We start from the raw sequence: 11,882 nt of genomic DNA, 5'->3' as shown, positions 1-11,882 counted from the left end.
AGACATGTGCACCTTTTTGCAAAATACTGTTGTAACTGTATTTCATGTGGATGCTCATGTTCCTCTTGACTCATTGGAACGTTTGTTTAATTCTCAAGCAGATGCTGAAGCGGCTATTTACAACATCCAACAAAGAAATCATTGAAAAAGAAACATAATGGTTCTCATTTCACTGGAAAACAAGTAAAGGATTATGCAACTGACAATAATATAGAATGGGTATATCATATTCCCTACTATCCCCAAGCAGCAGGGTTAGTCGAAAGAATGAATGGTATTCTGAAAGCAACCCTAAAGAAATTATCAGGAAAGGATAACGTATTTGGTCAATGGAGAGATAATTTATCCGAAGCCTTACAAATTATCAATAATAGGCCATAACTGATTCCACTACTCCATTGATGAGAATGTTAACTCCTAATTTAGTAGTATCAGCTGCAAAAATTGATAGTATCATCTATTGGAAATTACATAAGGATGCCCAAGCACCTTATCGAGGAACACCAGCATCGGCTGGACTAGATTTATGTTCTGTTGATACTTTAATAATTGCACCTGGACAAGTAAAAATGATTCCTACTGGTCTGGGATGCAAAATTCCTGATGGTCATTATGGCCAAATAACAACCAGATCTAGTTTTGCGCTAAAAAGAACCATAGTAGTAGGAGGAGTAATTGATTCAGATTATCAGGGAGAAATAAAGATACTAATGATGAATCTAGGATTAGATTCAGTAATTGTGTCCAAAGGAGAAAGAACCGCTTAACTTTTACTGATACCTATTTATTTATCAGAAATAAAGGAAGGTGAGCCACCAACAGAATTAACAGTACGAGGAGATAAAGTGTTTGGGTCCACTAATTCTGTAAATGTAGGAGCTAAAATATTGGTACAAATATACAAGGACCGCCCTCTCTCGCCGAAGTTATAGCTGTTGGAAAGGATAGAACATTGTTAATCATGAAGCCTGGACAAGAAAGTTGGGAATGTGTCCCACAGGAAAAATGTTATCTACGAGAATGATTGATATTTGTTTATAATTACAGATAAAGAACCATTGGTGTTTCCTTGGAATCCTTGGGATCTAGTGTTTGGCATCAAACGGAAGCACATGGACTCCGGGGATACGAGTGACTAATACCCATAATTACGCTCGCAATTGGGGATGGAAAAATGATACTTCTAATCGAACAGAATATATGGACCAGTTAAGAAAAATGGGTATACAAAACGTAACTGGACAATATAATTGGACTTTTACTGCCAATAGTAAATGGATAATATGTGCAAATGCTACTAACATTGCTGGAAGAAGAGTACCTTGGCAATCTTTATTGCATGTCTGGAATATAGATTCTGCTACTCAAAACCTCGGACATATTAAGAGATTGCCGGCTACCTGTATACCTGTTGCTACAATAGGACAAAAAATTATATTGCATGTTAATATTGTATTTCCTGCCAAGAGATCATGTCATAATGCGAGACGTAAAAGAGCATGGTATGATACCCTTTTAGGGGGATATGGTACATTGGCAGGAACGTTAAATAGTTTTGACATAGAAACTTTAGCTAATAGAATGCACAAGGCAGGAGGCTTAACTAATGATGCTGTAATGTGGTATGCTAAATGGATGCCAACTATTTGGGCCCCATTACAACAACAAGTTGAAATTGATAAAAATATCAATAATATGGAATTGGAAGTTAATAATTTCAGTTTGAATTTTGATACTAACATGACAAAATTTGTTAACTGGACAGTATGTACATTGCAGACTATTTATGAACAAGAACAAAAAGATAAAATGAAAACTTTATTAATGACGGGTAATAAACAATTATGGAGAACCGTGTTTAATAGAACACAAGAATGGATACAAATATATCCCCATCAAATGGTCTGCAATGACACCATATGTAAAGGAACTGTAAAACTGTTTAATATAACACTTCCCACTATTATGTGTAAGTATATAGTAATGCCTTTAATTATCTCTGGATATTTTTGGCAGCCTTTATTTTTAGGACCATGTATAGAGAACAAAAATAGAACACACAATTTAGAAAATTGTGAAGATACATATAATGGGAAAGTTTGTAAATTACAATCATCAGTATATGAACCATGTTTATTACAAAATACGATTAATGTATGTGAATGGACAATATTCCCAATAACTTATAAATGGATGGTGGAAATTGCCCCACAAACTATTTGTATGGCAACCAGTACACCAGTGACTGGGAAAATGATAGTACCATTTTCAGGATGTTTACAGAATGTGTCATTAATCACATGGGAAAATGAAACGTTTGTCTTAACTCAAGATATAGATTTGTCTATAAATATCGAATGGACTCCTGAAATGTTAGAAATGAATCAATGGAATTTTAATTTGTCTAAATTAGAAGAAATAATTAATTAATCTAATATGGTTTCTCAAGCTATACAGTCGCTTAATCAGAGCCTTGCGAGTCACATGCTTAGTACAACTATTATCAGTAATAAATTAATTAAAATAGGATCTGCTATAGCAGATGCTACATCCCATCATTGGTGGGACATGTTCACTGGATACTCTCCCTCTGCTAAACAAATGTTAAATTGGATAATACATCCAGTATTAATTTTATGCGCAGTGATAATTCTACTATCACTGTGGAATTGTTTTATCGCTTATAAATTGTTTTGTAAGCCACCAAGAGCTTTACCAGTCACATACAGCACAGGTCATTAAGGACCGATTGTGATACGAGTCTGATGTACTTGATGATGAATGAGTGATAAGTAACAGAAAGATAAAATAACATCAGATAGTATAGATAGTAATGGCCTGTGCTGCAGTTACTGTTAATAAAGAATAAAGGTTATTAGAGTACAAACTTGTTGTTGAGCAGAGGGATGGATGATTCACTGACCCTGAACTACTATAATATTATGATTGGACACGGAGTGGCGGACATGCGCCACACCTCTTCAAAATAACATACTACGCATGTCTGACTCGTGATTTTTATATAACTATTGCGCATAACCGTAAGCTAGTAACTAGATAGCACAATATAATGAAGCTCGTGCATGATGCACGAGCCGATGTAATATGTTGTAACAACTGCGTATGAATATAATGAAGCTCGTGCATGATGCACGAGCTAATGTAATATGTTGTAACAACTGCGCATGAATAATCACGTGTATTGAAACTAAGACAATAAAAGAAGGGGATTTCCAGGAGGAGAATGGGATAATTTGTTGGTAGACGCCTGATCAACATCTCATTGTGAGATTCCCGGAATTCTCCTCCTGTGCAGAATCCCCAGCCGTGGAGTGATGTTAGAATATCCGGTGATGTATTGATGTTAACTCTTTTATTATAATATACTTAAACAGTTGTACTGTCTTATTGCTATGTGTACTAATTAATTTAATAAACCACTCTTATTGATTTTGATGAAACGTTTTGCTTATAATTATTAAAGTAACATTGACCTATTCTGTGTGATAGTGTGGGTTGGGTTGTGATATATATTTTTATAAAGCAAAACATTTGTCAATTGTATGTAATTGTTACAAACCTGTGGCACAGCAGCATACACAAAAAACGTATCGGCTCAATCCCTACAAAAAAATGTTTACTCAGTATTTGACGGACCGCTTTGTGCTCAGAGCTGTCGTCCCCAATGAACCATATAATTTTATTGGTATTAACTGGCTTGCTAGCAGCCACTGATTTTCTAGGGACTAAGAGTGTATTCCTGTCTGCCTCTAACACTCTTTTGTATGCCCTTTTCAGAGAGTAGGGATGTCGTGGACTGTTCGCCGGCGAACTTGTTCGCGCGAACATCGGCTGTTCGCGTCCGCCGCAAGTTCGCGAACGTCGCGCGACGTTCGCCATTTTGGGTTCGCCTTACCTGGCGCTTTTTTTGACCTCTCACCCCAGACCAGCAGATACATGGCAGCCAATCAGGAAGCTCTCCCTCCTGGACCACCCCCACACCCCCTGGACCACTCCCCTTCCATATATAAACTGAAGCCCTGCAGCGTTTTTTCATTCTGCCTGTGTGTGCTTGGAAGAGCTAGTGTAGGGAGAGAGCTGCTAGTGATTTCACTGATTTGAGGGACAGTTGATAGTAAATTTGCTGGCTAGTAATCTACTTGATACTGCTCTGTATTGGAGGGACAGAAGTCTGCAGGGATTTGAGGGACATTTTAGGGTAGCTTTGCTGGCTAGTAATCTACCTTCTACTGCAGTGCTCTGTATGTAGCTGCCTGCTGTGGGCACTGATCTCTTCTGATCTCATCTGCTGACTGCTGTAATAACCCAATAGTCCTTGTAAGGACTGCTTTTATTTTCTTTTTTGTTGTTTTACTTTGCTACTTTAACAGCCAAGTGCTATTAGTCTAGCAGTGTTGGGGAGTGGGACTGGTGTGCTACTGTGCTGCTCCTAGTAGTTCAGCAGCACCAACCCGAGAATATTTTTTTTTTTTAATATACATATAATTTTTTTTTTATTTTACTTATCTTACTGTTCTTTAAGGTGTCCAGTGCTGTTTGCTGTTCTTCATAGTAGTGCACCAATAGTAGTGCACTTGCAGGCATTATTTGCCCAGTGGCCATCTAGCTGTGTGAGCTTGTTCACATTCTGTCTAAATATCAATAATAATACCGTCTCCAGAAACACCACCTGAGTGACGTTTTTCAAGCAGCAATAATATATTCCGTATCCACCACTGCTGTAGTGTATACGTTGACCTTGTAGGCATTATTTGCCCAGTGTGTTCTTCATTTTCAAACCACTGCCACTTAGCTGTGTGAGCTTGTTCACATTCTGTCTAAATATCAATAATAATACCGTCTCCAGAAACACCACCTGAGTGACGTTTTTCAAGCAGCAATAATATATTCCGTATCCACCACTGCTGTAGTGTATACGTTGACCTTGTAGGCATTATTTGCCCAGTGTGTTCTTCATTTTCAAACCACTGCCACTTAGCTGTGTGAGCTTGTTCACATTCTGTCTAAATATCAATAATAATACCGTCTCCAGAAACACCACCTGAGTGACGTTTTTCAAGCAGCAATAATATATTCCGTATCCACCACTGCTGTAGTGTATACGTTGACCTTGTAGGCATTATTTGCCCAGTGTGTTCTTCATTTTCAAACCACTGCCACTTAGCTGTGTGAGCTTGTTCACATTCTGTCTAAATATCAATAATAATACCGTCTCCAGAAACACCACCTGAGTGACGTTTTTCAAGCAGCAATAATATATTCCGTATCCACCACTGCTGTAGTGTATACGTTGACCTTGTAGGCATTATTTGCCCAGTGTGTTCTTCATTTTCAAACCACTGCCATCTAGCTCTGTGAGCTTGTTCACATTCTGTCTAAATATCAATAATAATACCGTCTCCAGAAACACCACCCGAGTGACGTTTTTCAGGCAGCAATAATATATTCCGTATCCACTGCTGTAGTAGTGTATACGTTGACCTTGTAGGCCTTGTTTGCCCAGTGTGTTCTTCATCTTCATTTTCAAACAACTCCCATCTAGCTCTGTGAGCTTGTTCACATTTTGTCTAAATATCAATAATAATACCGTCTCTAGAAACACCACCCGAGTGACGTTTTTCAGGCAGCAATAATATATTCCGTATCCACTGCTGTAGTAGTGTATACGTTGACCTTGTAGGCCTTGTTTGCCCAGTGTGTTCTTCTTCTTCTTCATTTTCAAACCACTGCCACTTAGCTGTGTGAGCTTGTTCACATTCTGTCTAAATATCAATAATAATACCGTCTCTAGAAACACCACCCGAGTGACGTTTTTCAGGCAGCAATAATATATTCCGTATCCACTGCTGTAGTAGTGTATACGTTGACCTTGTAGGCCTTGTTTGCCCAGTGTGTTCTTCTTCTTCTTCATTTTCAAACCACTGCCACTTAGCTGTGTGAGCTTGTTCACATTCTGTCTAAATATCAATAATAATACCGTCTCTAGAAACACCACCCGAGTGACGTTTTTCAGGCAGCAATAATATATTCCGTATCCACTGCTGTAGTAGTGTATACTTTGACCTTGTAGGCCTTGTTTGCCCAGTGTGTTCTTCTTCTTCTTCATTTTCAAACAACTCCCATCTAGCTGTGTGAGCTTGTTCACATTCTGTCTAAATATCAATAATAATACCGTCTCTAGAAACACCACCCGAGTGACGTTTTTCAGGCAGCAATAATATATTCCGTATCCACTGCTGTAGTAGTGTATACGTTGACCTTGTAGGCCTTGTTTGCCCAGTGTGTTCTTCTTCTTCTTCATTTTCAAACAACTCCCATCTAGCTGTGTGAGCTTGTTCACATTTTGTCTAAATATCAATAATAATACCGTCTCTAGAAACACCACCCAAGTGACGTTTTTCAGGCAGCAATAATATATTCCGTATCCACTGCTGTAGTAGTGTATACGTTGACCTTGTAGGCCTTGTTTGCCCAGTGTGTTCTTCTTCTTCTTCATTTTCAAACAACTCCCATCTAGCTCTGTGAGCTTGTTCACATTCTGTCTAAATATCAATAATAATACCGTCTCCAGAAACACCACCTGAGTTGTTGTTGTTTTTGTTTTAAAAATAATGCCAGGCAAAGGCAGGCCGCACGCAGAGGCACTAGGGGCCGTGCTGCTATGCTATCCTGTGGCCCTAGGAAATTGCCCAGTTTTAAAAAGGCAATGACCCTGAACTCCCAAAATGCTGAAGAGGTAGTTGACTGGCTTACACAGCACACCCCATCCTCTACCGTTTCTAACTTTACCACAACATCCTCATCCTCCACTGCTATGGGCACCCCACGTAACACTTCCTCCACCACCGGCGCCCCTTCTTCACTGGAGTCAGAGGAGTTATTTTCACATGAGTTTCTTGAACTGAGTGATGCGCAACCATTATTGGCAGAAGAAGATGAAGGAGATGAGGATGTTACACCAGATTTAATTCTGGCAGAGAACACAACAGAGATGGACATAATGAGTGATGACGAGGAGGTCCCCGCTGCTGCTTCCTTCTGTGAGCTGTTAGAAGAAATTGATGCATCTGAGGAGAATGATGATGAGGAGATTGATGTTTTGTGGGTGCCCAGTAGAAGAGAGCAAGAGGAGGATAGTTCAGATGGAGAGACGGAGAGTCAGAGAGGCAGGAGGAGAATAAGACTTAGAAGAAGCAGGGAGGACAGCTCGCAGGGAACAGTAGGGCAACAACATGTATCGGCACCTGTGGTCAGCCGGCCAACGCACCCGCCATTGCTGCCAACGCCGCCGACTTCTACTTTTACCCCCAGATTGCCAGCCTCAAAAAGGTCAGCAGTGTGGGATTTTTTTAATGTGTGTGCCTCTGACAAAAGCGTTGTAATTTGCAATGAGTGCAGTCAGAAACTGAGTCTTGGGAAGCCCAACAGCCACATAGGTACAACTTCTATGCGAAGGCACATGAACGGCAAGCACAAAGCACTTTGGGAGCAACACCTCAAAGGCAACAGGCAAACTAAAAGCCACCCTCCTTCTGGTCCAGAATCTTACTGCTCTACCTCTGCTGTCCTTGACCCGTCTGAACCACCCTCCACTCCGCCTTCCACCTTGACCACCAGTTCCCATTCCCAGTCATCTGCCCCCAGCCAAGTTTCTGTGAGGGCCATGTTTGAGCGTAAGAAGCCAATGTCTGCGAGTCACCCCCTTGCCCGGCGTCTGACAGCTGGCTTGTCTGCACTCTTAGCCCGCCAGCTTTTACCATACCAGCTGGTGGACTCTGAGGCCTTCCGCAAATTTGTAGCAATTGGGACACCGCAGTGGAAGGTACCCAGCCGCAATTTTTTTCAAAAAGGGAATACCACACCTGTACCACCATGTGCAGAGCCAAGTCACCGCATCTCTGTCACTTAGTGTTGGGCCAAGGTCCATATGACTACTGACGCATGGTCCTCCAAGCATGGTCAGGGCAGGTATGTCACCTACACTGCCCACTGGGTGAACTTGGTCATGGCTGGGAAGCAGGAAATGTGTGGCTCAACAACGACAGTGGAGTTGGTGTCACCGCCACGGATTGCACGCGGTTCTGCCACCACCTCTACTCCTCCTTCGCTCTCTACCTCGTCTTCTTCCTCTTCTTCGTCCTCTGCTGCTGGGTCCTCCTCCTCCTCCACACCTGTGCACCCCCAGCTCCCCCTAGGCTATTCGACGTGCCAGGTACGCCGTTGTCATGCTGTCTTGGGGATGACGTGCCTGGAAAGCAAAAACCATACCGGATCTGTACTCCTGTCATCTCTGCAGTCACAGGCCGATCGGTGGCTGACCCCACACCAACTGAAGATCGGAAAAGTGGTGTGTGACAATGGAAGCAATCTGTTGGCAGCACTGAGACTGGGCAATTTAACACATGTGCCCTGCATGGCACATGTTCTGAATTTAATAGTACAACGTTTTGTCTCAAAGTACCCAGGATTCCAGGACGTTCTCAGGCAGTCCAGGAAGGTCGGCCCATTTCAGACGTTCCTATACAGCCATGGCACGCCTTGCTGACATTCAGCAGCGGTACAACATGCCAGTCAGGCGTTTGATTTGCGACAGCCAGACTCGCTGGAATTCAACGCTCCTCATGTTGGAACGTCTGCTGCAACAACAAAGAGCCGTCAACGAATACCTGTTTGAACTGGGTGGTAGGACTGGATCTGCAGAGCTGGGGATTTTTTCCCCCGTTACTGGGTGCTTATGCGCGATGCCTGCAGGCTCATGCGCCCTTTTGAAGAGGTTACAAATATGGTCAGTCGCACCGAAGGCACCATCAGCGACCTAATACCCTTTGCTTTCTTCCTGGAGCATGCCGTGCGACGAGTGACAGATGAGGCTGTAGACCAGCGTGACGAGGAGCAGGAAGCGCACGATTTCTGGTCGGAATCACCAGAACGAACCCAGGCACCTGCTGCAACGCAGGGAGAGGTGTCAGAAGTGGAGTCAGAGGAGGAAGGTGGCTTTGTGGAGGAGGAGGACCAACAGGAGCAGGCTTCCCAGGGGGCTGGTGGTGACCTTTTGGGGACCCCTGGTCTTGTACGTGGCTGGGGGGAGGAGACCGTGGATGATGCAGTCCTTGATAACGAGGAAGCGGAGATGGATACCTCTGCATCCAACCTTGTGAGAATGGGGTCTTTCATGCTGTCATGCCTGTTGAAGGACCCCCGTATCAAGAGGCTTAAGGAGAAGGACCTGTACTGGGTCGCGACTCTACTAGACCCTCGGTACAAGCATAAAGTGGCAGAAATGTTACCAACATACCACAAGTCTGAAAGGATGCTGCATTTACAAACCAGCCTGCAAAACATGTTGTACAATGCTTTTAAGGGTGATGTCACTTCAGGAACTCATCAACATTCCAGGGGCAGAGGTGCCAGTAATCCTGCCACGAGCGCACCTGCAAGGACAAAGCACTTTGGCCACTCTGTAACGTCAGACATGCAAATGTTTTTTTGTCCAAGGCAGCGGCAGAACCCTTCTGGATCCACCCTCAAAGAACGCCTCGACCGGCAGGTAGCGGACTACCTGGCATTAACTGCAGATATCGACACTCTGAGGAGCGATGAACCCCTGGACTACTGGGTGCGCAGGCTTGATCTGTGGCCAGAGCTGTCACAATTTGCCATGAACCTCTTGTCTTGCCCCGCCTCAAGTGTCCTCTCAGAAAGGACCTTCAGTGCAGCAGGAGGGATTGTAACTGAGAAGAGAACTCGCCTAGGTCACAAAAGTGTGGATTACCTGACCTTTATTAAAATGAATGAGGGGTGGATCTCGGAGGGTTACTGCACGCCGGAAGACTTGTTCTGAGTTTCTGATTCTGACTCCCCATGCAGCTGTCCTTCTCTGCACGCCTCATGACTCCACATACAGCTGTCCTTTAGCGTCCTCCTCCCTCCACCACCGTTACAAACTAGGGTGCAAACCCTACTGGTTTAATTTGAATCCAGGTAAATCCTGAGTTTTTCTGGCCTCTGTGCTTCAGTGGCTGCGACCAAAAAAAACAGAATATTTTCAGCATTTATATGGCATATTTTTTCTGGCCTCTGTGCTTCAGTGGCTGCGACCCAAAAAAACAGAATATTTTCAGCATTTATATGGCATATTTTTCCTGGCCTCTGTGCTTCAGTGGCTGCGACCAAAAAAAATGGAATATTTTCAGCATTTATATGGCATATTTTTTCTGGCCTCTGTGCTTCAGTGGCTGCGACTAAAAAAACAGAATATTTTCAGCATTTATATGGCATATTTTTTCCTGGCCTCTGTGCTTCAGTGGCTGCGACCAAAAAAATTGAATATTTTCAGCATTTATATGGCATATTTTTTCTGGCCTCTGTGCTTCAGTGGCTGCGACTAAAAAAACAGAATATTTTCAGCATTTATATGGCATATTTTTCCTGGCCTCTGTGCTTCAGTGGCTGCGACCAAAAAAATTGAATATTTTCAGCATTTATATGGCATATTTTTTCTGGCCTCTGTGCTTCAGTGTCTGCGACAAAAATTTTTATATTGTTAGCATTTATATGGCATATTTTTCCTGGCCTCTGTGCTGCAGTGGCTGCGACCAAAAAAAAATTATTATTGTTTGCATTTATATGGCATATTTTTTCTGGCCTCTGTGCTGCAGTGGCTGCGACAAAAAAAATTTATATTGTTTGCATTTATATGGCATATTTTTTCTGGCCTCTGTGCTGGCAGTGGCTGCCACAAAAAAAAATTAATATTTTCAGCATTTATATGGCATATTGTTTCTGGACTTCTGGTTCAGTGGCTGCGACAAAAAAAACATAATTTTTCAGGAAAGTACACATGCCTAATTTTTCAGGGTTCTGCAACAGTGGCAAAATCGCATCTTTTATGGTCACCGCAGGTGATCAATAAAGTAGACCAAAACTGGGCCCACACTGCAGAATCAGTGTTTTTTGGTTCGCTTCACTGTACATTGAATTACCTCTGCCTGACCGTGCACGTGCGCACAAGCACGGTGACTGCTAAACACACCACTACAGAAATATTGCCACCAACAGGACGAACATCCTGGAGGTGACAAGCAACTAGTAATTAAAAACTATTATTTGCTCACTTGACGGTATCATTCATTAAAGCTCTTTGCGTCTTTTTGCGTTGCAGTAAGCACCGCGTTTCGTCTTTGCGTGTGAACAGGCTGTAACTTTTACACGACTTGATTGGCATGTAGACGCCGGACGTTTTAAAGCATTTTATTACACAGGTTTAGAAATGTAGTGTGATTTCTGCCCTTTACAGCACAAAACGCAGCGCTGTGTCAACAATGGATTTTTTAGAAACATTTTTGCCCTTGATCCCCCTCTGGCATGGCACTGTCCAGGTCGTTGCACCCTTTAAACAACTTTAAAATCATTTTTCTGGCCAGAAATGTCTTTTCTAGCTTTTAAAATTCGCCTTCCCATTGAAGTCTATGGGGTTCGCGACGTTCGCGAACCGTTCGCATTTTTGACGCAAGTTCGCGAATATGTTCGCGAACTTTTTTTCCGACGTTCGCTACATCCCTATCAGAGAGTTGTGGCTATAGCCTCTCTGCTTGAATCTTAAATAGAGTTTATTAGCCTCTTTTTTAAATTCAGTCTGTGTGCTACATAACCTTTTTACCCTTAGATATTGACCTGTTGGTATTCCTTGTATTAGATCGGATGGATGTTGGCTGTAAGCATGTAAAAGGTTATTGGTTGCGATGTCTTTTCTAAATAATGTGGTTTGAACGTTATTCATAGTATCTCTATTGATTTGAATATCCAAGAATTTAATAATATCTCTGTTAATTTCCAATGTGACTTTTAAGTTGATGTTGTTA

Source organism: Xenopus laevis, chromosome 2S (assembly GCF_017654675.1).
Source record: "Xenopus laevis strain J_2021 chromosome 2S, Xenopus_laevis_v10.1, whole genome shotgun sequence".
NCBI classification, from domain to species: domain Eukaryota; kingdom Metazoa; phylum Chordata; class Amphibia; order Anura; family Pipidae; genus Xenopus; species Xenopus laevis.
This window is presented reverse-complemented; position numbering follows the sequence as displayed.